We start from the raw sequence: 27,745 nt of genomic DNA on the forward strand, positions 1-27,745 counted from the left end.
GCTCGAACTTATATAGTGTGGCGAGCGCAGCGCAACGCTTCGGTCTCGGTGGCTTGCTGCGCTCGCCACACTATATAGAGTCGACTCCACGCCGATGTGGATATGAAAAGGTCGGGAGGACGCGAGGACGCATACACATACTCAAACCCGAAGATTGGGGACTGGGGCCAAATTTGGCCTATAACAAAAGGATCTGAATCAGCCCCAGCAGACCACCCTGGGATCTAGGGGACACTTGTGTAATACCCTGGTACTGCAAGAGTTAATAACTATTTAGTTTTATCCTGCATAGTTACAGTATTTCCTGTGGGAGAAGTTTGGAGATCAGGCAGTGTTCACATGCAATCCTCCTGTAGAGGGAAAGACAGAAAGTGAAAGTTAGAAAGCAGCAGATTCAGCAGAAGTCTGGAGTGAAGGAGAAGGTGCATGGGGATGCAGTTAAAATCCCAGCGGTCGGGATCCCGGCGTTCAGAATCCCGACGCCGGAATCCCGACCGCCGAAATGCCGACACATTCTCCCTCCTGGGGTGTCCACGACACCCCTGGAGGGAGAATAAATTAGTGTGCCGAGCGTAGCGAGGCACCGGGCCCGCTGCGCGGCGAGCGCAGCGAGCCCGCAAGGGGGGGCGATCCACGTCCCCCCCTTGTCGGCATTTCGGCTGTCGGGATTCCGGCGTCGGGATTCTGAACGCCGGGATCCCGACCGCCGGGATTCAATACTGAATCCGGTGCATGCATGTTGCTGGGACCATGGAACGACTAGCCGTCATTTCCATGGTCCCCAGCGTTGCACCCTGTCTATGGAGAGAGCAGCAGCACATGTGGGTTGTTGTGAATAGAGCCCATTTCTGCAGAGAAATATGAGGAGAATGCAGCCCCTCACATCGCATGTGGGGAGTGCTGCCATTCCCAGCAAGGCACCTGACAGAGAGAGAGACCGAAGTGTGAGAGCAGCAGTACTCAGAGTGAGTACTCAAGGGTGATGCCCACCTATAGATGTGCCCTAGAAGAGTGCCAGGTGTGAGTCTCAGACGAGGACGTAGCTGGGTGAGTGGTCGAAGCCACGCGGCATGCTGAGTAGCCCCCCATTGACAAGAGTCCTTGATATGTATGAGAGAGACAGTAACCTGTGATGTGTAGTACTACTGGTCCCAGGATGCCCTGGTATGAACTGCTGTTCGCCATATTTATGCCGCTGCAATTAGTGATGTGCTGGAGAAGGTGCCCTGATGTAACCAATGTAACCGATACGAATAATGTGCTGGAGGAGTTGGCATGATACGTGATCTAATGTAACCATAATGCTTTGTGCTGGAGGAGAGTGTTCAGAAGTTTTCCCTGCTATATCCCTGCTATATGTTAAAATAAACTGTTTATTGCTGTTTTATGAGATGGCCTGGCGCCCAATCCTTTCTGCGCTGCACTGACACCTTTAGTCCACTCCCACAATGCAACCGTAATTAAACTCCTGATTATTCAAGGGACCCCCTGGTACCTGTGCCTTACCAATGACCAGCCGGAGGAAAGTAAGTGTGATGCACTATACACAGTGACTGCAGGTATGCCATACCTAGTGCCAGTGGGGTTTTACACTTGCATGCTATCCTGCTCCTTTCTGAAGAAGCCATTCATATAAAAAACTTGCTCCTGAAGAAGCTGGGGGAATAACTCCAGGGAAAGCTGATGTTACTAAGTATATACCACCACCACCAATTCCACTGGACGATAGTTATATAAGGATAAACCATACCCTTTGGACTGTTCCTATCATCCATTTAACCAACACCTGAAGGCTGATCCGAGGCGAATTTACAGAACTGCTAGTTTATCCAGGTTAACCTTCACACACCCATCTAGGACCATGGATATACTACTCAATTGTATCTACTATTCCCACGAACTCCATTGGGATTGCTGGCCACCTGGTTACTTACCTTGTTGCTTTACAGAGACTGGAGCCATAATCTAAATCCATCATTTCAACTGATAATCTAGTGGTAATATGCTCTATGAACTTATATTCACGTAAGCAAGCATTGAGAGACATTGGGGTAGATTTATTATCTACTCACGCGAGATCTCCAGTGCAGCTCAGAGCCAGCAGCAGTGACAGCCCTGCCCCTGCTTTAGGCATAGGGCATCATCACCTGCAGCTGTCGAAGTCGATAGCAGCGGTGGGCAGAAGGGTCAGTGATGCTGACATACATTAGCGCATACAGGCGCGCATTATAAAATATAGCAGCTGCGCTAAGCTTCCTCCCCGTAGCGCCGCCAATAAATAGTATATAGTATAGCATCATGCATCAGGGGAATCGCTATCCCCTGCCATAACGCATGGGGATAGCGCATATTCCCCTGATCGCTGGATTGTAAATCTACCCCTGTATATTTGATGATGTATGCCAATTGTTTTATTTTAGTGAAGGTGTATACTTTTGTATAATGCTTTTTTATTGTGTTGCTATTAAATATGTCATTTTAAAATTTGATTTGGTTCCTGTCTACATTTACAGTGTTGAGAAATAAGTGCCATCTAAGTTTGTTATAAACTTATTGTTTTATATGTGAAATCTTGGTGGCAGAGCCGATGTGTCTGCAAGTGGCCTCTGCCCCTGCATCTAAGACAGGGGTGGCCAAACCATTCCTCGAGATCTACCAGCAGTTCCTGTGTAGCACCGCAGTGGGTTGCTATTCACTAACAACTGACATTGTGAGTATCTGCCTAAGGTATGGGCCACTGAGGGTTAACTGAGAGCAGGCTGCTTTAAGGCTCCCAGCTGGGGCGGAATCAACCCAGCAAGATGACTGACAGCTTTGAAAAAAAGGGAGCTGGATTGGCTAACAGAATGTGGGGTCAAGAGGTGAAGCAGGAAGAAGCACGAAGGGATGGCCATCGTTGTCTTTGCCATTGATGTTTGCCATCGATGCCAAAAGTGCAAATGGCCAAATATGCAATGGATGACCATCAATGTTTTTACATATCAATAGTCATCCATTGTCTTTGACTGATTGGCCCGTGGGGAAATCAGAATATGGGGGTGGGGCATCACGGGTGTCCTGGGCTCCGTGTCCCAGGAACAAGCAAAACAAAACTATTTGTTTAAGCTTGACATCAATGGTGGGAAACTATCTGGTTCCCCGCTATTCAGAGCAATGCAGGTCCCCGCTATTTGAAATATGTCTTTCACACCAGAAAATGCATTCCCAGGTTGGCCCCTTTTACACCAGCCTAGTCCCTGCATTTTCTGGTGTGAGAGGGTGAGAAAACCACCCCTCCCCCCCTTTAACCAGTTTTCTCATTTAACCGGCTATATCTTTGGAACCAACTGACCCATTTACATAACACAAGTATCATATTGAAGAACTTTTGAGTGGGCTTAGAATGATTTTGGCCCAGTGAAACTGGAACATTTGGTTCCAGAGTAATCTGCCCTCAAAGAACATGAACAGCCATGAAATTACATTTCAAAAATAAAAAAATCGGTTTACACACAATGTCTCTGGAACCGATTGACCGATATGGACCAGCCTGGTATCATATTGAAGGCCCAGCGATTTGAAATTGAATGAGATCAACCATAAGCTTCTGTGGTGCTAGGGTGGGAACTGGCAGCCGTCTAAACCAGGTGGGGGTCGGAATTGACGGGTCCCATATTATCCTATTGGGAAAAACGTTACAGCTTTGCCAGGCGATATCTCCGGTTCCCGGGGGGCTAGAGACATGGGGCTGGGCTCGTTGGAAAGCCCTGATCCTCAGCTACTAAATGACAGGTGGGCATGTGCCCGGGTGCCTCCCCCCCCTGAATCTGCCACTGTCCCTGCTTGCAATAGAAGTAAAGACTACGCTCACAATGCTTCGGGCATACATCCTAGGGATGGTAGGGCATGAAATACCGCCTGTCGGCACATTTTGGTTCGGAAAACCGTAAAAAAACCTATGTTGACCTAATGACCCTGTTGACCTTACCCATGTCAACCTAATGACCAATGATTGTCGACCTAATGGTGTCGACCTAATGACCGTAGCCCCACCATACTTGCCTAATCTCCTAGAATGGCTGGGAGGCCCCTGAAATTCAGGTGGCATCCCCAGTCCCCCACAAAGGTTGGCTAGTCTTTAGCACCCCTTTAATACAATGAATCTACAACAGCTATCTATGTAGAAACACATTAAACCAATACAATTGTGTTGTTGGATGGCATGTTTTAGGGGACACATGTACCTGGATTTCTATTCCTAGAACCATTTATCCGCAATCACTCACAGCTTAGTGCAGGTGCTCGTTCTAATGTGCACAAATCAGAATCATGCCACCTGTCCACACTCCAGACAGCAGGTTTTCTGGCGACGTTCCTCACTTCAGTTTGTGAAGTGTGTCTACCTTCATCGTTACAATCTTAAGATAATTGGTTGATTTACTCCCTATTCCCCTAATAGGCTATATGTGCCTGATAACTAGGATCCGTTCATGTTGAGGCCCTTTTCTCTGGAGTTTCTCCAGTAACCAATGGATTGAAGTTCTGAGATTTTACAGAAGCAAATTCATCTTTGGTTGCATCAGGCATTTCCTTATGGTACGTAGATGGTGGTACTGTACTTCAGCATCCTCTGTGGTATCAGGGCCACATTCTGTAAGCTTCAAAAGTGATAAAATGGAGAGTGATAAACAGCCAGCCAATCAGCTCCTACCTGTCATGTCACAGGCTGTGTTTGAAAAATGTCAGGAAGGAGCTGATTGGTTGGTTTATCACTCTCTATTTTATCACGTTTGAAGCTTAGAGAATCTGCCCCCCAGCTTTAAAAGTCTTCAGTTTATTCTGCTATAAATATACAGATGTGTCCAGATACGACACAGAAGGTCGACACCTGAAATCGGTCAACAGGGCTAAGGTCGACAGTGTTGGAAGGTCGACACAAGCATTACGTCAACAGTCAAAAGGTCGACATGAAATTTTCACGTTTTTGAGGGCGAATGTCGACTAGTTGACATGGACACCGTCAAAGTGTACTGCATCCCCTTGCATGGCTTTGCTATGCTCTGCACACTGTTGGCTAAAAAAAATTTGAAAAGCTCATGTCGACCTTTTCACTGTCAACCTAGCCATTGTCGACCTAATGATTGTGTCGACCTTCCAACCTTGTCGACTTAAGCTATATCAATCATCACCTTAGACCAGGGTTGTGCATCCCAGAATGCCCTGCCACAGTTTTAGCATGCCCAAATCAGATGTATTTGACGTTCCCCTCGGGGCCAATGTGCGGTCCCATGCTCATTGGATCTGAGCCGGAGGTCGGACTTGCTGACCGTCCGACCTCCGACTCGGTCCCCCTCCCAGCAGCAGAGAATGTGGTCGTATGCGATACATAGCATGTGAAAGGTCCCAGGTGGCTCAGGGGGGGTCAGATGGCCATACACTGCTACGATTCACATTAGATACTAAGGGCTACATTTACTAAAGCTTCTAAAAATGAAAAGAGGTGATGTTGCCCATAGCAACCTATCCAAATGTATTTATCCATTTCTAGGATGCAATAAACAAATAACAGGCACATCTAGGGTTGCCACCTCATCCCTTTAAAACTGGAGACCAGAGCCAGCCCTAGCCTAAATGACGCCCTAGGCAAGAGTTTGGCTGGTGCCCCCTAGCACCGCCACTAGTTCCGCCTCTGACCCTTCTCCCCTTTCCCAGCACCATCAACACTCATCATAGCAGTCATCATTTTTTTGCTCCTACCCGCAATATTTTAAATAGAAACAGTGCACACATTTAGTGCGCAGCCCAAACAGGGGTGTGTTCTTGCTGGGAAGGGGCATGGCCACACAATAGTACCCCCAATTCAAATTATGCCACACAGTAGTGCAACTTTATTCATATTATATCATGCGATGGTGTCCCTTATTCATGTTACATCACACAGTAGTACCACTTTACCTTATGTACATTACTCACATTATACCCTTAGAAAAATCCTGAGAAAATATTGAAATTTAACCACCTCCATTGCCACAATGCAACCCAGCACAAAGCAGTGTGTGCTGGGCAGCGGAGGAGAGCTGCAGCTGCTGCTGTCACTTAAGGGGAGGGGGCCCGGGGCCCCCACTGGGCCCTTCCATCAGACTTTGGCCTGGGTAATTTGTACCCCCTACCCCTTTCTCTCGGCACCCCTGATAATATCACACAGTAATGCCCCTTACACATGACACACATTATTAATGTCCTTATAACCATAATGCCCCTTACACATTATGCCAACCTTTATTAATGCCCTTCATACACATGACACACATAATGCCCATTACACATATGTTGCACATTATTAATGCCCTTATACACATGACACACATAATGCCCATTACACATATGTTGCACATTATTAATGCATTTATACATGACACACATAATGCCCCTTACACATATGCCGAACACTATTTCACAACCAACCCACCCGCAGACAGCACTCGCACAGCCGCTAACACTATGACTGCTTGGATACAGATGTTTCCTCATACACCTTGCCTCAATAGGCCATGCAGCTCCTGGCCAGTTCTGCAAACGTGGGGTGCCTTATTTGCTGAAAATTTGTCTTATTTGCATTGTTATGACCAGCACACACAAGGAGCTTCTGATGATTAAAATATTGTGTGGCATGCCTATATTCTGTGTGCGACTGTGGCTGTACCTGAATACGGAATGCTATGTTACAGTGATTTCCATGAATACACTATTTCATATGCAGATACAGCCTCACACACACAGAATATAGGCATGCTGCATATCATTTTAATCAGCAGAAGCTGCTGATGCCCCTAGACATTCCAAATGCCCTAGGCAACTGCCTAGTTTGCCTATGCCTAAGGCCGGCTCTGCTGAAGACATATTAATTACACAGGTTCTGTGGCTTATTAAAAAAATACAGTTGGAATGAAGTCTGATGGCTGTCTAAAAAAAAAAAAAAACAGTTGAAATTGAGTCTTGAAGTGAGCCAGCCACAGAACCTGTGTAATTAATATGTCTCCAGTTTTAAAGGGATGAGGTGGCAACCCTAGGCACATCTGATTGGTTGCTATGGGCAACATCACCTGCGGACAGTCATAGACCACACTTCAAGAATGAGATCCAATGATGTAAACACCTAGGTGATTTACATTTGGCACATTTTCTTTCTTAATGTCTTTGCCTTGCCCTGCTGGTGCCATCTCCAAACCCAACCTCTCTTATCGCCAACCCCATCCCCATTGACTCCTCTATTTGGTAATACATCTTTCCACCCTGGGGTCTCCCTTCATTATTTTTTGGTGTCACACTCAAACAAGGATTTCAAGAGTGAACCACTCGGTTGACTCCTTAGGTGTCATGAGTTTTGTCGTACTCCAAACTCAATTGGAATTACCTAAAAGAGACATACGGACAGGGCTGGATTAACAATGGGAGCTACAGCTCCAGGCCCACTCTCCAAATCGGCCCAATTTGTAACTGAGGGGCCAGGGCTTTCCCACAAGCCCAACCCTGCGCGTATTCAATTATTCAGAGCACTGCTGCAATTTGCATAAATCTCTGTAGGTGTTTTTAAAATATAACCAGGAAAAACATAAACAAAAAATTGCGCGGAAATTAATAATCTGTTGGATTATGACAAATATACTTCACATGGGATGTTGCTATAGGCAACCAATCAGATTCTATTTACAGATGGAGCCATTCTTATCGTTTTCTACCAGTGCGTCATTCGCTGGTATTTGAGAATAGGGCGCGCAAGCGTCTCCGATGTGCACGTGCCGCATTCGCTGGCGGAGGATGACGATCGGCGCACCGGGAGACGCTCAGATGAGAGCGGTTCCACCTGTATTAAAGATGAGTTGTTGCCCGTAGCAACCAATCAGTACCTATTTCTTATTTTTTTAGCACCTTCTAGAAGATAATAGATATAATGTGATTGGTTGTCCATAGCAACATCTCATCTTCAACAGAACTCTAATTTTAGTAAATTCACTCTTGTCTTGTGATATCTATTTTTATGTTGTTTTATTAAAAGTTATTTAAATTTGGCATAATCCCCCAGATTATTCATTTCATCCATGCAGAACCCTCAGTGGCTGGCTCCTCACAGCCTTTATGTCATTTTATTCCCATCTAAATCCATCTTGTTAGACGCCTAAACATATTCGACCGCATCTAGATCAACAGTAATGGAAGTTAGACGCCACGTGGGAGCGTGGTCGACGGGATTCTTTCATTCTTTTTGATGCTGAATGTCACAGGGGTCCCTGTGGACATTGTATACAGATGGAGCGCCTCTCATTAGGTGCTGGCAACCACCAGATCCCCTGCACTGATGATCACCGGCGGAGAGGTGTTCCATATGACTGGGACGTGCAAGAGTCTCACACGCACATGTGTCCAGGCACTCGGCGGCTGTGGACGCAGACCCTGCCCATCTCAGCTTCAGGGAGGCGGACAGGGTTAGGGAGGGTACGGGGGGTCTGCGGGCACTGATGAGGAGCGGCAGGGAGGCAGCAGAGGGTGCCAGTGATCTCAGTGGGAAGGGGACGCTCGAGCATCTCCTGTGCGCGCGTCCCCTTCACCGGCTGGCGGGTCCTGGTAGTTGGCGATAGAATCGATTCAATCGACAGGACCTGCCAATCTTCCGTTACTGTCGATATAGACGCGGTTCACTATCTTTAGGCGTCTAACTAGATGGGTCTGACTAAACGTAGTCAACCACATGGACAATCCAGACAGCGTAGATCCATCAACTGGATACCGATATGATTACATTTACATCTGTTCTTCATATGTATGTACAGTTGATGGTTTCTCAATTTTATTTTACAATAAACATAAATTGCATACAATATGTTAACAAAAACAAAATGCAAAGCCAAGATACAGTAGTAGTACAAGATGTAGTTATAAATAGTATCCTCTAGATGGCACCAACAGATTATAAGTGTTGTCTGGTACTGTATTCAGTAGTTTTGTGATTAATCTGTAGGTAGCTTCAGGATGCAAGGTCGGGTCCTGATTGCTGCAAGACATGGGGGTTTACATCACAGATATTTGATTTACAGATTTTATTTACGGTATGATGATTAATGTCCGTCACATGCGTTTAATTAAAGTGGTTTGAAGAATGTCAAGTCAATCAATGACAATACATTTTGAAAGCACGCTGTACATTCATCAGCTTGTTAGGTTGAATGGTCATACAATAAGCATCATTTTCTAAAACCAAATTCACAGGGACTCGTTAGGCTGTGAAGCAGATACTTTAATATCCGCGTAACAATTTATAGCAGTAGAGGGTTAAAGTGACGCACTTATATTAGTGCGTCACTGCTGTTACCAGGCACATCCCACTGTATTATTACCCTACTAGCGCTTCACTGCTGTTAACAGGCACCTCCTGCTGCATTACCATATTAGTGCATCACTGCAGCTACCAGGCACCTCCTGCTATATTATGATATAAGTGCATCACTGCATCTACCAGGTACCTCCTACTACATTACCATATTAGTACATCACTGCAGCTACAAGGCACCTCCTGCTACACTACCATATTAGTGCATCATTGCAGCTACAGTAACAGGCACTTATATTAGTGCGTCACTGCTGTTACCAGGCACATCCCACTGTATTATTACCCTACTAGCGCTTCACTGCTGTTAACAGGCACCTCCGGCTGCATTACCATATTAGTGCATCACTGCAGCTACCAGGCACCTCCTGATATATTATGATATAATTGCATCACTGCAATTACCAGGTACCTCCTACTACATTACCATATTAGTACATCACTGCAGCTACAAGGCACCTCCTGATACACTACCATATTAGTGCATACTTGCCTACTTTTGAAAACTAATTTCAGGGAGATTATACTTAGCAGGAGAATTTTGCACAGCGCCCCATTGAGGGGGCATGTCAAGCTCCACCCAAAGGACGTGTCTAGTTCCATATAAGGAAAAGAGATTGTGAACGCTGCACCTAGAAGCGTGGGTACTGATAAATCTGAGAGGAATCTTTTAAAATGACTTATATCCAAATGTAGATGATCCCCAAAGCAGTTAGTAAGAGCTACTGGGAAATGGTGCTGATGATTCAGTGTAAATATCTGTCTCTAATTCCTTTTTTACCCCAAAAATGTAACAGTGTAATGTGGGTTAGGTGAAATGAGGGAGATTGGTAGACTAATGAGGGAGAGAGGGAGATTGCTGCTATTTCAGGGAGTCTCCTGCAGAATGCAGGAGGGTAGGCAAGTATGTATTAGTGCATCATTGCAGCTACAGTAACAGGCACTTATATTAGTGCATCACTGCTGTTACCAGGCACCTCCCACTGCATTACCATACTAGTGCATAACTGCTGTTACCAGGCACCTCCTGCTGCATTATCATATTAGTGCATCACTGCTACTACCAGGCACCTTCTGCTGCATTACCATACTAGTGCATCACTGCAGCTAACAGGCACCTCCTGCTGCATTACACAGAGAGAGAGGGTGCAAATGCACTATGCGATCATTACATTACAATATAATATATAATAAGAGGTTGTTAGTATAGCATTGGCCAGTGATATTGGCCTACCCACCAATCGTCCAGGTCACCTCTTGTCGAGCAGGTCCCTAACACTATGGGGTTGGCATCTGGGCGTGGGGCCGATCTGGCTGGACTGTCTCAGGGCATCACAACTTAAATACACAGTCACTTTTTATATCATGTTTGTCTATTATTTATGTATGCACATTTCTTTCACACACTCTCTACCTCCAAACATATAGTAGGGACCTCATACTTATAATTTTACCACTTTACTATCACTATTCTTTATTTTTATTTATTATTTATTAACAGTTTCTTATATATCACATACAGATTCCGCTGCACTTTACAGAGAGAATATTTGAACATTCACATCAGTGCCTGACCCAATGGAGCTTACAATCTATATTCCCTACCACATGTACATGCACATCCAGATATTCTAGGGTTCATTTTGTTGGGAGCCAATTAGCCTACCAGTATATTTTTGGATTGTGGGAGGAAACCAGAGTACCCGGAGGAAACCCACGCAAGTACGGGGAGAATATACAAACTCCACACAGTTAGGGCCATGGCGGGAATCGAACCCATGACCTCGGTGCTGTGAGGCAGTAATGCTAACCATTATACCATCAGTACTGCCCTCCGTAAACACTCCGTTTATTGTGATGCCCTGGGGGGGTCGTTAGCTGGATCATGTTTCAGGGTTCCCTGCGTCCCAGGTGGTGACCTCGAAGTGTTAGGGACCTGCTCGACAAGAGGTGACCTGGACGATTGGTGGGCAGGCCAATATCACTGGCCAATGATATACTAACAGCCTCTTATTATATATTATATTGTAATGTAATGATCGCATAGTGCATTTGCACCCTCTCTCTCTCTGTGTAAACCATTTTATTCTCATTACTGAGGGTGTGCAATTTAGAGCCACTTTTCCCTACCTCCTGCTGCATTACCATACTAGTGCATCACTGCTCTTACCAGGCACCTCCTGCTGCATTACCATACTAGTGCAGGGTTGCCGGAATGGCCGGGAGGCCCGGAAAGGTGGGCAACCCTCCCGGATTCCGGTGGTCCCCTCCCCCCCCCCCCCTCATTTACCTGGGGGCAGAAGCTTGAAATTGCCGCTATTCGCGGCATTTCGACGGAAGGGGGCGGGGCTAAATATGCAAATCAGTCATATTTAGCCCTGCCCCCTCATCGGAGACCCACATATCGCGGGATTTGCATCACTGGGGGCAGGGACTGATTATGTCTCCATCAGGCCCCGCCCCCAGAAGAGATGCTGACAGTCTCCTCTCCGGGGTTCTCCCGGAGAGGAGACTGTAAAAGTCGACAACGCTGTACTAGTGCATCACTGCTCTTACCAGGCACCTCCTGCTGCATTACCATACTAGTGCATCACTGCTCTTACCAGGCACCTCCTGCTGCATTACCATACTAGCGCATCACTGCTGTTACCAGGCACCTCCTGCTGCATTACATACTAGCGCATCACTGCTGTTGCCAGGCACCTCCTGCTGCATTGCCATACTAGTGCATTCGCAGTAAGCAGCAGTGATGTACTTTCCAACATCATCTGCATTAGGCCCATTGTATATTGTATGCAATTGCTGGTACGCTGTTACTGTTCTTTTTGTACAGCTTATAAAACAATGGGTGAAATTTAATAGGATGAGAGATTCAGAAAGTGAGATATTTGGTAAGAAATCTCCAGTTGTTTTAAAGCGGCAATCATTTACACTGCAAAACCAGTTTGATTTTGCAGTGTAAATGATTGCCACTTTAAAAAAAACAGAAGATTTCTTAACAAATCGCCCACTTTCTGAATCTCTCATCCTATTACATTTCACCCGTTGTGTACACTTTATGACACTTTAAAAATAAATGTTAATAATAATAATAATATAATGTTTTGCAACATTCTCAACACTTTGAAATGAAAACACATTCGAGGATGTATTTCTTCTTTATTTCACTTTAATTGAATAAAACTGTGATAAAATCAGAAATAAACAGAGCAGTGAAAAAAACTGGATTTGAGGGAAATGGCACCTATAAAATCTTTAATAAATACATGTCAATAAATTAATATACAAGGTACGTTTGATATTTAAATAATAAAAAAATGTTCACTGGCAATCACTTCAGAGTATTTATGGTAAAAAAATTATATTCTCCAGTGAAAGATTTGAATAAATTAAACATAAATGATGTAGTTCGTGAAAAACAGGCAGATCCGATGTCGCAGATACTGTCCCTGTCATATATTGCACACAAATCTTCACAAGTTGCAAAATCTTTGATCAGATGACTCCGTGAATAAAATAAAGACTGTTTCCTGCAAACGAAAAAAAGCAATTGAAATACATGTAATACTAAAAACAAAAATCATTAAATAACTTCGAGCTAAATGATATAGCTTTCTCCCACTCCCATGTCCAAGACTTCTCTCGCGCTGCCCCCCTGCACTGGAACAACCTCCCGCCACCCATCAGGCTTTCTGATTCCCTTACCTCCTTCAAGCTCTCCCTCAAAACCCACTTTTTTCGACTAGCCTATCCCTCCTCCTAACCTCTTTTGATCCTCCTATCCTGCCTCCATTCCCCTCCGTTCCTACTTATCCTATTGTTTTTCGTTCGTCCACCCACCTATTTTTAGTATGTTAACTCTTATGCGTAGGGTCCTCCTGCCTCACGTACTCACCCTACCTCTTTACCTCACCTGTCCTCCTGTCCTGTTCTTCCCTTCCTCTACTTCATCTTCAGTCTCCTCGACAATTTTTACACCTACTTCTGAACTGATGCTGATTTTATTTCTACCAGCTATACCCCTATTTATACTGTATTTTTCAACACACCCTGTACGTTACCTTGTCATTTGTTTTTTGTTTGCTATGTACGGCGCTGCGGACACTTTGCGGCGCCTTATAAATAAACGTACTCCTACTACTACTACTCTCATTTAGTTTTTGTTCAGACATCTGCAAAATGATTAAACAGGGCCGTCATCAGTGAGGGGGACTGCTGGACTTCGGTCCTTGGCCCAGACAAAAATGGGGCCCATGAATGGAGTATATCCAGGCGAATTTGTATGCAAGCTCAATGTTTTGCGTATGCGCAGCCGCATTTCTGCACATGTGCATACGCTGGGTGCGTATGCAAATTTTTTCCCCGGGTGCAAGCACCCAACATTGTGGGCGGTGGGCAACAGGCCCGGATACTCAACCATGGGAACGCCCAGCGTTTCATGGGTGTTACCATAAAAACACTGGGCATTCCCCTGGTAATCGCCGGGTGACTTGGGCACCAGGGGCGGGCAACTGCCTCACCAGATGTCAACTGCCCACTCATTTCAGCCCTACAGTGCATGCATATATATATGCGTGCATACACCACATGTTTCGATGGTCAGCGACCATCGAAAGATGAGGGTGTTCCCCCACCCTGCGAATGGGTGTTTATGTTAAACATCCATTCGCAGCCAGTGCGTGCCAACACACGCTGCGAGGGGGAGGCGGGCGCTGTTTGGTGGTTTGGTGAATCAACCAGAAAAAAAACCCTGTCTCCAGTTCTGCAGATACCGGAGATTTCGTCAGACACGCCAGGGGTTCAAGAAATTAACTATAGGGGAAATAAACTGGAGGATTGGGCAACAAAATGAAAGTTGAGGTTTAATATTGATAAATGTAAGGTTATGCATTTAGGGGGCAGAAAAATGGGCGATCTATAAATTAAATGGGGAAAATAAAGGGGAATCCTGAATGGAGAAGGATTTGGGCAGTGGCGTAACAATAGCCCAACAGCCCCCGCGGTAGTGGGGAGGTGCTGTGTAAATGCAGGCGCCGGGGCGCTGCGGGGCTATTGTAACGCAGTCACCACAGACCCGCAGATTTACTGATATTCGCTGCGGTCCCGGCTCCCCTCCTGGCTTCGGACGGACGGACCATCATAAAATGTCTGCCCCCATATAGCAGACAGTTCTCTGAAACTGTCAGCTGTATGGGGGCGGACATTTTGTTATGGTCCATTTTTCATAGCAGAAGCCAGGAGGGGAGTCGGGACTGCACTGATGACAAGTTCTGCGGGTCCTGGCTGCTGGGCAAGAGAGATGAGGCACAGGGGCCCGGGGGGGTGGGGGGCATGGGCACTGCAAATTATCGGCAGGGGGGGGCATGTTTTTTGGTACGCCACTGGATTTGGGGGTGCTCACTGAAAGTAGACTTAGCGACACTGCTAAATGTCAAGGAGCAGCAGCTAAGGCAAATTTGGTATTAGTATGCATAAAAAGGGGAGGACAGTGTAATCGTGCCAATTTATAAATCATTAGTACGGTCTTATCTAGAATGCAGTGTAAAAGAAACAAAATTGATTAAGGGTTTAGTCTCGTTTGGTTATTATGAGGAAAGGCTATCCAGGTTATGGATGTGTACATTGGAGAAGAGGCGTCTAAGAGGGTATATGATTAATATATACAAATACTGTACATACAGTGAACTAGCTGGCGGTCTTTTTACCAGAAGGACTATACACAGGACCCCCTAAGGTTATGCTGCCCATATGCTGCACATACACACGCCTCTGGGGAGACTATCGTCCAGAAACAGCACGGGGGTATATTGCGTGGATTCTATGCCAAAGTAGGAAATTGTAACAGGTTTGGGGGTCCAACCACAAATCAGTTGCCAATCGATAAGTCAACCTAACCCGGCAAGGGTTAATAATCCACCTGTACACATTACAGGTACTAAGTAGAGACTGAACATGATTGGACAACAGCCTTTTAAATATCCAGGCTGAAGACTGCTGCTCATATCCTTCTGAAGAAACCGCTGTATACTGCCATAGCGGAGAAACGCATCAAGGGGCAGAATCCTTGTACTTCTCGATTACCAACTGATTTGTGGTTGGACCCCCAAACCTTTCACAATTTCCTACTTTGGCATAGAATCCACGCAATATACCCCCGTGCTGTTTCTGGACGATAGTCTCCCCAGAGGCGTGTGTGCATTAACAACGCTAATCCATTCCGGCTGAACATCTAAGGAACCAATAGACCTGGGTGAGCGCGTCTTTACGATTAACAGCTACAACAACTTTCCGGCAATTTCCATCTTTCCACTTTCCACCTCAGCTGGCAGCCGAAGACGGACAGCTCACTGCTATCAGCGGGTCATCAATAGGCGACGACCGCTGGCGGGGTAGCTAGAGCTATCTGCGGCTAACACAGCTCCATATCCTGGCTACTACTTCAATCAGCAATCTACACCAGTTATTATTTTCATTTATTCATTAACCTATATGGCACGATCCGGCATAGGGGACATTCAAGTACAAATTCCCGCATTTATTGCATAAGGAGAGCTCTCCAAAGACTACGTCCATTGGGCATCTGGACAACCACTTATCAGAATCAGAACCAATTTCGAGTAATGTATATATATGTATGTTTTTATTTTTATTGTTTTTTATAAAATAGTTCTATACTGTTGGTATAGTTGTATACTATATATGTATTCACATAAGAACATATAAAAAATTAAATATTTTAATAATTTAATTTTGTCCGATTGTGTGGTATCTACGATTTATCGTTTATTTCCTTTTCCTTTTAGTGTTCTGACAGCAAAAGTACCAATTTGTTGTTTTGGGAGCAGCCATTAGTCTTAAATTTATAATTCCTATTATTTCCAAAGGTCAGTTTAGAATTTTTGCTCCCGATTGGCTTGCTTCTTTAGCCTTAGTTTGTCTAGTTTAAAAACAAACAGTATACTTTATATTATTCTATTATTATTATTTATTTATTATTATAACATTTTCACCTTTTCATATATACAAATGGGGATGTAAGCGTTAAGTTGGCAACAAAATTGTTGAGAGCCAGGGCCATCTGAAGATGACATTAATCCCTTCGAGCAAACCATTACATTTTTTAGTTTACTAATAATGAATAGGCCTGTCGTATGAATAGGCCCCTTTTATGTTATATGTTCCTTATTTTATAAAACCATTAAATGCAATTGAACAAGTCACATATGCATTTAACAACATATAATTATATTTCATTAACTGTTTATCCATATCCATGTTCCATGTAATTGACTGTTTATCACCTTTTAACATGCCTGTACAGGTCGGGTACAAATTCCCAACATTCAGGATCCTGACAGTCATAATCCCGACCGATCGTGGTTAGTATTTTAATCCTACCCCTAAACTTTACCCACCGCAAAACCCCAAACGTCTCCTCGAACAGCTTGACCTTAAATGTCCCCTCCCACAACCTAACTCTAAACGTCCCCTATACCTCCCAACTGTCCCGATTACAGCGGGACAGTCCTGCTATTTGGAGACTGTCCAGCTCTCCCGCGGGTATCAATATCCCACGGGCGGATGGGCAGTTGGGGGGAGTGGGAGATCACTGCAGCCTAAGGGGTGAATTTATGAAGCTTGGAGAAGTGTTATCTATCCCCATAAAGAACGTTATGAGCAAGGTGATAATGGTTCAGCCAATCAGCTCTTACCTGTCAATTTACATATTGTAGCTGAATGGCTGAACCATTATCACCTTGCTCATAACGTTCTTTATGGGGATAGATAATACTTCTCCAAGCTTCATAAATTCACCCCTAAGTGCACAGCATCTCTTCAGTACAGGGAGGGAGGAAGTCCAGGGAGTGAGCCGGGGGCTGCCCAGCTGCTAGGGGAGTGCTGGGCAAGCCCAAAAAATATGAAAATGGGGGTCGCTGTGCTAGGCCATACCCCTCTAGCTGAAGCCATGCCCGTCCACACCTTAGCCCGCCTTCGGTCCCGATTTTTTTGTGACAAATAATGGGAGTTATGAAACCTAAATGCACCTATCACAGCCTAACCCTAAATGTCTCCTCCCACTGCCTAACACTAAATTTCCCCTCCCACAGCGTAACCCTCCTGCTGCCTAAGCACTGCCCTCTCCCCCTTCCCCCTCCAACCTAAACCTAACCCCCCGTCCTCTGCAGCCTAACACTATCTCTCCCCCTAGTGCAGGGGTGTCCAAACTTTTTGCGACGAGGGCCAGATTGGGTGAAGTGTAAATGTGTGGGGGACAACCATTCAGCCTGACATTCTTTGAATCATTAATCACATCGGAATGGTCCCCCACTCTGCCCCCATTCACTCTATGTCCCCCAACCTGCCCCTTCACTGTATTTCCCCCAGCCTGCCCCCATTCACTGTATGTCCCCCAGCCTGCCCCTCCTTCACTGTATGTCCCCCATTCACTGTATGTTCCCCACTCTGCACCCATTCACTGTATGTCCCCCAGCCTGCCACCATTCTGTTAATGTCCATCAGTGCCTCCATTCATTGTATGTCCCCAAGCCTGACCCTCCTTCACTGTATGACTCCCATTCACTGTATGACCCCCATTCACTATCTACCCCACTCTACCCTCATTCACTGTATGTCCCCCAGCCTGCCCCTGCTCCCCCTTCTCTGAATGGCCATCACTGCCTCCATTCACTGTATGTGCCCCAGCCTGACCCTCCTTCACTGTATGTCCCCCACTCTCCCCTCTCCCTTCTCTGTATGTTTTCCAGCCCCTTGTGTGAGCCAGAGGAAGGAGAGGCAAAGCAGGCACTGCAAGGACAGGAGATGCTTGGGCTCCCGCTGCTGCCCTCCTCCGCTCTGCATGTTACTGGAGCAAGCTTCCCCCTTGCTACCCCCCTCCCCAAACACTGCTGTCACTGTGATTGTGGAGTAGGGTGATATACAATTGCAGCAGCAGGGGTAGGACGCCAAACACATCTGACTGTGGCGGCCGGCATCTTCTCACTGCAGCAGACCACAAGGTAAAGGCGCGCTCGCCAGGGCCCCACCTTTAGTGTCCTGTGCTGTGCTTCCCACATTGGATGCTCTGCCTGCTTCCATCTGGAGGCTGCGGGCCGCTTGAAATGACAGCACGGGCCGCAATTGGCCCCCGGGCCTGAGTTTGGACATGCCTGCCCTAGTGCCTCACCCTAACCCCTGTACATACCTTTGAGATCCTTTGGGATTCTGAATGTCAGGATCCCCCAGTGGTATTGTGGCTCTGCCAGGATCCTGCCTGTACATCAGGAACCATTAGTATAAATGTAAATATTCCATGCACTAGCAGCGGCATGTTCACTGTTCTCTGGAAAAGCTTTTTGTGACATTTTGAATTCTAGAAAGTCTTAGAACATATAAACTGTTTATATTATTCTTAAAACAGGTTTCTTATTGCTTTGAAATATCACAACATGTCACTGGCTTGCAGAATGTGTAGTTTTGCAAAATAGGTTCTTTCATTTACAGGCAAAAACTAACTGGCAGTCGCCGGGAGTAAAGCAACAGTGTGCAAAAGACACACAAAGTGGCTTACCCTACAACGGTTGGTGTATGCTACTCAGAGGGGGTTATTCTGGTTCACTTGCAAAGGCAAATTCACGCTCTAATGGACAAAACCATGTGCACTGCAGGTGGGGCAGATGTAACATGTACAGAAAGAGTTACATTTGGGTGGGGTTTGTACTTCAAACTGATATCTACATTGCAGAGTAAAAATAACTATATTCACCCTGCACAGAAACAAAATAACACCCAAATCTAACTCTCTCTGCACATGTTACATCTGTCCCATCTGCCCCACCTGCAGTGCACATGGTTTTGTCCATTAGAGAGTGAATTTGCCTTTGCATGTGAACCAGAATAACCTCCGAATGTATTCAAGAAGTCCACTTGTACTTTTTGGGGGGTCTGAACAGTTCAGGATAACCAAATATTGGTGTAGCTCCTCCATAGAACATGGGCAGGACATGAGAGTGTTGCATACTTGCCAACTTTTGAGCTGCCCTCTCCAGGAGAGGGCAGCCAGCTCTGTTAGGCAGGGGGGTGGGGCCATATCCAGGAGTGGGAAAAGAGGCGGTTCGGGGGCGTGGCCACACAGATGATGCCTTGTGAGGGGCGTGCCTACAGCGTCGCGTCATTTTAGTCCCGCCCCCCCGCCGTGCAATGCCGGTATTTCAGGCATTGCACTGCGGGGGCCTGGGCTAAAATGACGCGATCGCGGCATTTTACCTGTGGACCCCCCCCCCTGGCGAGGGACACATCACGGGAGCTGGGGGGGGGATATGCGGGAGGATTGCCACCCTTTCCGGGGGGCCGGGAGGGGGACCTGATTTCCGGGACCCACCCGGCCATTCCGGGAGGGTAGGCAACCCTGGAGTGTTGGGAAGTTGCTTGTCTTGTCCCGGTGGGACTTTTCTGACCTGGAGGACCCTGCAGATTACAGCCCCGGGAAGCAGACATCACAGTCATTTAGTGCACAATGGAGGGGCGGGTGGATTATTGTTCCTTATTTTTAAAAACTTACCCGACTTATTTTCATTCTTTACTTTCATCCTGGCACACATGGCTGGCAATCCGCACTTCACCTTTACACCTGAGACACAGAACATGTATTACTGTAAGCCACAAATCATACGTAAATAGAAAGGATCGCGTTGGAATCACCATGGCTGCATGCGTTAGATTGGTATAAATGCATATAGCGCACTGTCCCAGCAATGCGCAGAACTGATTACATTAGGACAGGGGATATGGTGTCCATGTCGACTTGATTTAAAAAAAAAAGCATTAAAAATTAAAGTCGATATTTTCCACATCGACCTAATGCTTGTGTCGACCTATGACCATGTTAGCTTAATGCATGTTGACCTATTTCATGTTTCAACCTATTCCCTGTAGACCTCTAGTGGTCGACCTATGTCCTGTCGACACAATGAGCCGTTCCCCACCACATCCATAACGATATTTTGCTCTTGGGGAGAATTGCATTTTGCAGGTTGAGCTACTGTAGGCAGCAGGAAGCACTTGGGATATCTTATGCCACAGGACCGTAACATACGCCTATTAGTATTAACCTTTCCACACATGTCTAAGCTACATACACTGCAGCATTCCACTGGGAGGACAATTACTATGGAACATCAGAAGGATCTGTGCCATCCTCATTGCTGTGTTTACAGGTTAGGTTGCTAGGCAACAGCACAGCAACCACTTGTACCTTAGTGATAGATAGATAGATAGATAGATAGATAGATAGATAGATAGATAGATAGATAGATAGATAGATAGATAGATAGATAGATAGATAGATAGAGATTATATAGAAATATCTATAAATAGATATATAGAGTGAGAGAAAGAAAGAAAGAAAGAAAGAAAGAGAGAAAGAAAGAAAGAAAGAAAGAAAGAAAGAAAGAAAGAAAGAAAGAAAGAAAGAAAGAAAGAAAGAAAGGCAGGAAGGATGGATGGATGATGGATAAGCTATGATATAGATAGAAAGATATAAAGATAGATATGATATAGATAGAAAGATGAATAGATAGATAGATAGATAGATAGATAGATAGATAGATAGATAGATAGATAGATATTATATAGGAAGAACGAAAGAAAGAAGGATAGATAGATATTATATAGAAAGAAAGAAGGATAGATAGAGATTATATAGAAATATATATAGATAGATAGATAGATAGAGTGAGAGAAAGAAATAACGGAAGGAGGGATGAATGGATGATGGATTAGCTATGATATAGATAGAAAGATATAAAGATAGATATGATATAGATAGAAAGATGAATAGATAGATAGATAGATAGATAGATAGATAGATAGATAGATAGATAGATAGATAGAGTGAGTGAGAGAGAGAAAGAAAGAAAGGAAGGAAGGAAGGAAGGATGAATGGATGATGGATAAGCTATGATATAGATAGAAAGATATAAAGATAGATATGATATAGATAGAAAGATGAATAGATAGATAGATAGATAGATAGATATTATATAGGAAGAACGAAAGAAAGAAGGATAGATAGATATTATATAGAAAGAAGGATAGATAGAGATTATATCTCTTATATATTTAGCCAGATCTGTCACTCAACCCCTGTGGAGAACGTTCCTGTGTAGGACAGTTTCACTTTCATGTGTCTGACGTTCCACCCCCTTGACATAACCTCCCCCCGCCCAGCCAGGGCTACAGTACACGCCCACCATCCACCATTACTCCACAGCCACCATCCACCATTACTCCTGCACATCCCTACCCTCTGCCAGGACCCCCGCGATTTGCGGGACCCCCCCGCGACCCCCCCACCCGCGATTCGCGGGACCCCCCCTGACCCCCCTCCCGCGAATCGCGGGACCCCCGCGACCCCCCCTCCCGCGAATCGCGGGACCCCCGCGACCCCCCTCCCGCGATTCGCGGGACCCCCGCGACCCCCCCTCCCGCGATTTGCGGAACCCCCGTGACCCCCCCTCCCGCCATTCGCAGGACCCCGCACCCCCCCCTCCCGCGATTCGCGGGACCCCCGCTTTCCACCCTCCCGCAAGTCGCGGGACCCCCGCGACCCCCCCTCCCGTGATTCGCGGGACCCCCGCGAACCCCCCCTCCCGCGATTCGCGGGACCCCCGCGACCCCCCTCCCGCGATTCGCGGGGCCCCCGCGACCACCCCGGTATCCGGACTATTGTTAGACAGCACTTACATCGACAGCCATTACATCGACACCATTAGTTCGACACCTCAATAGGTCGACATGGTTTTAGGTCGACATACCATTAGGTCGACATGTCATTATGTCGACAGCTCATTAGGTCGACAGCTCATTAGGTCGACAGCTCATTAGGTCGACATGTTTTTAGGTCGACACTGCCATTAGGTCGACAGTGTCTATGTCGACAGTCAAAAGGTCGACATGGGTTTTTTCACTGTTTATTGAGCCGACATGTGCCGACAGGCGGTATTTCATGCCCTACTATCCACTAGGGCGTGGTGGGAGAATAAAATAGTGTGCCGAGCGCAGCGAGGCACCGTGCCCGAAGCATAGCGAGTGGCTGCGGTACACTTCAAACTGTGTCCATGTCGACTGTGTCGACATTTCGGCCAAAAAACAGTGAAAAAAACCCATGTCGACCTTTTGACTGTCGACATAGACTCTGTCGACCTAATGGCAGTGTCGACCTAAAAACATGTTGACCTAATGAGCTGTCGACCTAATGAGCTGTCGACCTAATGAGCTGTCGACCTAATGAGCTGTCGACATAATGACATGTCGACCTAATGGTATGTCGACCTAAAACCATGTCGACCTATTGAGCTGTCGAACTAATGGTGTCGATGTAATGGCTGTCGATGTAAGTGCTGTCTAATATCCGTCCCAGACCCGACCACCCCCTCCCGCGATTCGCTGGACCTCCGCTACCACCCCCTCCCGCGAAACGCGGGACCCCCGCGACCCTCCCGCAAATCGCGGGACCCCAGCGACCCCTCCCTCCCGCGATTCGCAGGACCCCTGCATCCTCCCCTCCCGCGATTCGCGGGACCCCTGCGACCCCCCCTCCCGGCATTAAAAGGGCCCCCCGCGACCCCCCCTCCCGCGATTCACGGCACCCCCCCCTACTCTGATTTGCGACCCCCCTCCCGCAATTCGCGCCGCCCCCTCCCGCGATTCAAGGAACCCCCAGTTGCGCCCCCCTCCCGCGATTTGCGGGCCCCCTCGGCACTTCTCACGATTTGTGACCGCCCCGTAATTCACACATTCGGGGACCCCACCTCCCGCGATTCATGCCCCCCTCACGCAATTCACGGCACCCCCCATACCCCCATTCCTGCGATTCGGAACCCCCCACGACCCCCCCTCCCGCGATTCATGCCCCCTCACGCAATTCACGGACCCCCGCACCACCCCCCTGCGCCCACCGTCCCTTGATTCACGCCCCCCTCATGCAATTCACGGCAACCACCCACACCCCCCCTCCTGCGATTCGCAGCCCCCCCACGACCCCCGCCTCCTGCGATTCATGACCCCTCCCGTGATTCACGGACCCCCGCACCACCCCCCCTTGACTCACGGCACCCCACGCGCCCCTCCCGCAATTCACGGACCTCCGCAACCCCCCCTCCCGCAATTCACTAACCCCGACAACCCCCCTCCCGCAATTTGCGGACCCCCCTTCCCACGATTCAAGCCCCCCCGCGCCCCCGCCCACGATTTGCGGACCCCGGCCCCCTCCCGCTAACCGCGGATCCCCACACACCACCCCCCCTCCCGCAATTTGCAGACCCCCCAGACCCCCTTCCGGCAATTCCACCCCCCAGCGGACCACCGCGGCCCCCGCATTTCACGTACCCCCGTGACAATGGGGGATCCTGTACCACCACAAGCAGGTACCGCCCCTAGGTGGGAAATCCGGCCCTGGCTGCGGCACTGCAGGTTTCCCCACTGCCCTCTGCACCAGCGCCACAACTTTTATCAATGTCTTGCCCACATACCACTATTATACAGCCTCCTGCTCTCATGCACGCTCACTCCCTCCCAGTGGGAGGAGACGCTCACCCACTGCCGGGAGCTGCATACTGTCCCCCACCCTCCTCCAGTTCTAGGGATGCCCATCGACCATCAATGATTTTCAAATAATCGATGGTTTATGGCCGATGTTGAATACTTTTGCCATCAATGTGGGAGAACACTGCCCTGCCTCCTGTTCTCCTGCCCCGTAACTTCCGCCAGTGGAGACCCGCTCACCCTGTGTTGCCCACATTCCCCTATCATGCTTTACCGCCCAGCCTCCTGCTCTCATGCACCCTAACTCCCACCCAGTCAGAGGAGACACTGACTCCTGTATTTCTGTGCTGCCACGCTGGACCCTCACCCACTGGCAGAAGCTGCACAGTGTCCACCACCCTCTTTAGTCCCCCGTATGCCAGGGCCGGATTTGTGCCTAGGCCCGTGAGGCACGGGCCTCAGGGCGGCACCAATCAAGGGCGGCACTTGCGGGCTGCTATTCCTTTTTTTTTTAAAGGCATGCTGCCACTTGCAGTGCCGCTGTGGGTGTGCATGCTGAAGATCTATACCTCCCTAGTACGTCTATTCTATGCTGGGACCCCGACAGTCTCTACAACGGAGCGCTGGGCATCAGGAGAGATGATCGAGGGACTAAGCTCAGCCAGCTGGGGACTCCCGGACTCCCGCCTATCCAATCAGATCAGGCCATACCATCTAGCGATCAATGCGGTGACAGGTGTTCCACCCTCACACCCGGGCTGCCATTCTTTTAAATAGCAGCATGGCAGAGCGGGTGACAAGTGGCAAGTGACAAGCGGCGCCGCCGCTAACATGATTCATCATATGTCAGCGGCAGCGGCGCTCGTTACCCGCCGCTACCCTCCCGCTCTGCCATGCACACAGTAGTACATCACCGGCGGCGGCTGCCAGGCTGTATCCAATGGTCCCCCTGCGTCTTCACCTTAGTGAGCTGATTTGCTCAGGCTCACTGCCTCCAGCGCCCATTGGCTACTGTATACACACAGCCTATTGGCTGCTGTGTATGCAATGGGCGTGGAGAGCAGCTGAGCTGAGCTCATCCTGTGCTCAGTCAGTCAGTGTCTGAGAGACTGACTAAGGGGGGGTACACACCAGAACGATTAGGGCTCAATTCCATCAATCTGGATCCAATTCCGACCGATTGGATGCAGATTGTATGTAGATTGGGCATGTTTAAGTCCAATTCCGATCCGATTCCAATCCGATGCGCGTCCCCGCTGTCGTTTGGTCGTTTTACAGATCCTACCTGCTGCAGTGAGGATCTGTAAAAGATCCATTCAACTGGATACAGACTCAGATCGGATTGGGATCAGATTGGATGCAGATCGTTAGCAGATTGTTAGCAGATTGTGTGCTCCAACAGATCGTGCGAAAATCACACAATCTGCTAACAATCTACTAACAATCAGGATCGTTCTGGTGTGTACCTGGCCTGAGACACAGTCACAGCAAATAAAGTTAATACTCAGACTCCCGCCCACCTTCCCTCTTCCATTACCAATGCTTTTTTTACAAAAGTTTTTTGAAACCATTGAAAGTGTCTGAGTGGCATTCTTATCGCCTGGATGGGGGATTTGGAGTGTATGAAAAAGTAAGCAATAATGCAGGTGCATTAAGAGTCATATAATGAAAAATAAATTATAACTTTTTATTATTATTATTGATAAAAATATGTGAAATATTATAAAACAGTAAGTGAAAAAAGGAATGAAAAAAAGTGTTTTAAAATGTAAGTAGCCACTGCCTATATTCAGTATATTAGGGACAATAATATGTGTATAATGTCAGGTGCCCATACACTGAGCCGATTTGGGTGGATTGCGACAAATCGGGCCATGAAATTAGCCCAAATCGACTCGGCTTGATGCGCGGACCCAAGCAGGTGGTTGAACTGGCTGGCTGTCCACACACCTGTTCTGGGACCTCCTTCCCGTGCAGAGAGGGGCGGGCTGGGGGTCCAGCCAGATGGGGGGGGGGGGGGCGGCCAAAAATGTTGTGCCTAGGGGCGGCCTGACCCCTAAATTCGCCCCTGCCGTATGCCCACACACCCCTATCACTACCCAGCTTCCTGCTCTCCTGAACCGTAACTTCCACCACTGGGTAATCGCTGACGCTGTGTTGCCCACATACCCCTATCATGCCTCATATCCCAGCCTCCTGCTCTCATGCACCCTAACTCCCACCCAGTAGGAGGAGACACTGACTCAGGGCCACCGTCCGGTACTCCTGTGCTGCCACGCTGGACCCTCACCCACTGCCAGAAGCTGCAATACAGGGCATCTTTCATACAATTCTAACCATATTTCTCACAATACAAATGTTCACAAATTAAGGGGCGTAGCCCCTTACGCCGGTGTGAAGAGCGCCCGTAGGGCGCGATGAATCACCTAGTAGAAATATATATAGATAGATAGATAGATAGATAGAGTGAGAGAAAGAAAGGAAGGAAGGAGGGATGAATGGATGATGGATAAGCTATGATATAGATAGAAAGATATAAAGATAGATATGATATAGATAGAAAGATGAATAGATAGATAGATAGATAGATAGATAGATAGATAGATAGATAGATAGATAGATAGATATTATATAGGAAGAACGAAAGAAAGAAGGATAGATAGATATTATATAGAAAGAAAGAAGGATAGATAGAGATTATATAGAAATATATATATATAGATAGATAGATAGATAGATAGATAGATAGATAGAGTGAGAGAAAGAAAGGAAGGAAGGAGGGAGGGATGAATGGATGATGGATAAGCTAAGATATAGATAGAAAGATATAAAGATAGATATGATATAGATAGAAAGATGAATAGATAGATAGATAGATAGATAGATAGATAGATAGATAGATAGATAGATAGATAGATAGATAGATAGATAGAGTGAGTGAGAGAAAGAAAGAAAGGAAGGAAGGATGAATGAATGGATGATGGATAAGCTATGATATAGATAGAAAGATATAAAGATAGATATGATATAGATAGAAAGATGAATAGATAGATAGATAGATATTATATAGGAAGAACGAAAGAAAGAAGGATAGATAGATATTATATAGAAAGAAAGAAGGATAGATAGAGATTATATAGAAATATATAGATAGATAGATAGATAGATAGATAGATAGATAGATAGATAGATAGATAGATAGATAGAGTGAGAGAAAGAAAGGAAGGAAGGAGGGATGAATGGATGATGGATAAGCTATGATATAGATAGAAAGATATAAAGATAGATATGATATAGATAGAAAGATGAATAGATAGATAGATAGATAGATAGATAGATAGATAGATAGACAGTATATAGTAAGAAAGAAGGATAGATAGATGGATAGATAGATAGATAGATAGATAGAGTGAGTGAGAGAAAGAAAGAAAGGAAGGATGAATGAATGGATGATGGATAAGCTATGATATAGATAGAAAGATATAAAGATAGATATGATATAGATAGAAAGATGAATAGATAGATAGATAGATAGATAGATAGATAGATAGATAGATAGACCTAAAACATTTGAAATTTGACAAATCTATTATCTTCTAGAAAGTGCTAAATAAATAAGAAGTAAGATCTGATTGGTTGGCCATGGCAACACACAATGTAATGAGGTGCGAATTAGGCGGCCATGCAGGATGCTGGACTAACTCTCCGGTACAAGCCATTAAGTCATTAAGCCCCACTCCCATTGCATCCAGATGCCATGATTCGCAGCTTAATGGAGAGGGGGTGGGGCTAAAATAATGTAAAATTACGCAAATTACATCATTTTAGTCCCGCCCCCTCCCT

The 27,745-nt window shown here is 46.6% G+C and overlaps 1 long non-coding RNA gene across 1 annotated transcript in view; it reads right to left on the bottom strand.

Moving 5' to 3' along the window:
* Positions 1-12,576: 12,576 nt before the first annotated feature.
* LOC146073974 (uncharacterized) overlaps positions 12,577-27,745 on the bottom strand; it is a 37,500-nt gene continuing 22,331 nt past the window's right edge. The window contains exons 2-3 of the long non-coding RNA XR_014473350.1: positions 19,920-19,988; positions 12,577-12,891 (exon numbers count right to left, since the gene is read on the bottom strand). This is a non-coding gene — a long non-coding RNA (uncharacterized LOC146073974). The remainder of the gene's footprint in view (positions 12,892-19,919; positions 19,989-27,745) is intronic.

The sequence above is a fragment of the Crinia signifera genome, chromosome 4, assembly GCF_055691185.1.
Source record: "Crinia signifera chromosome 4, ASM5569118v1, whole genome shotgun sequence".
Lineage (NCBI taxonomy): Eukaryota > Metazoa > Chordata > Amphibia > Anura > Myobatrachidae > Crinia > Crinia signifera.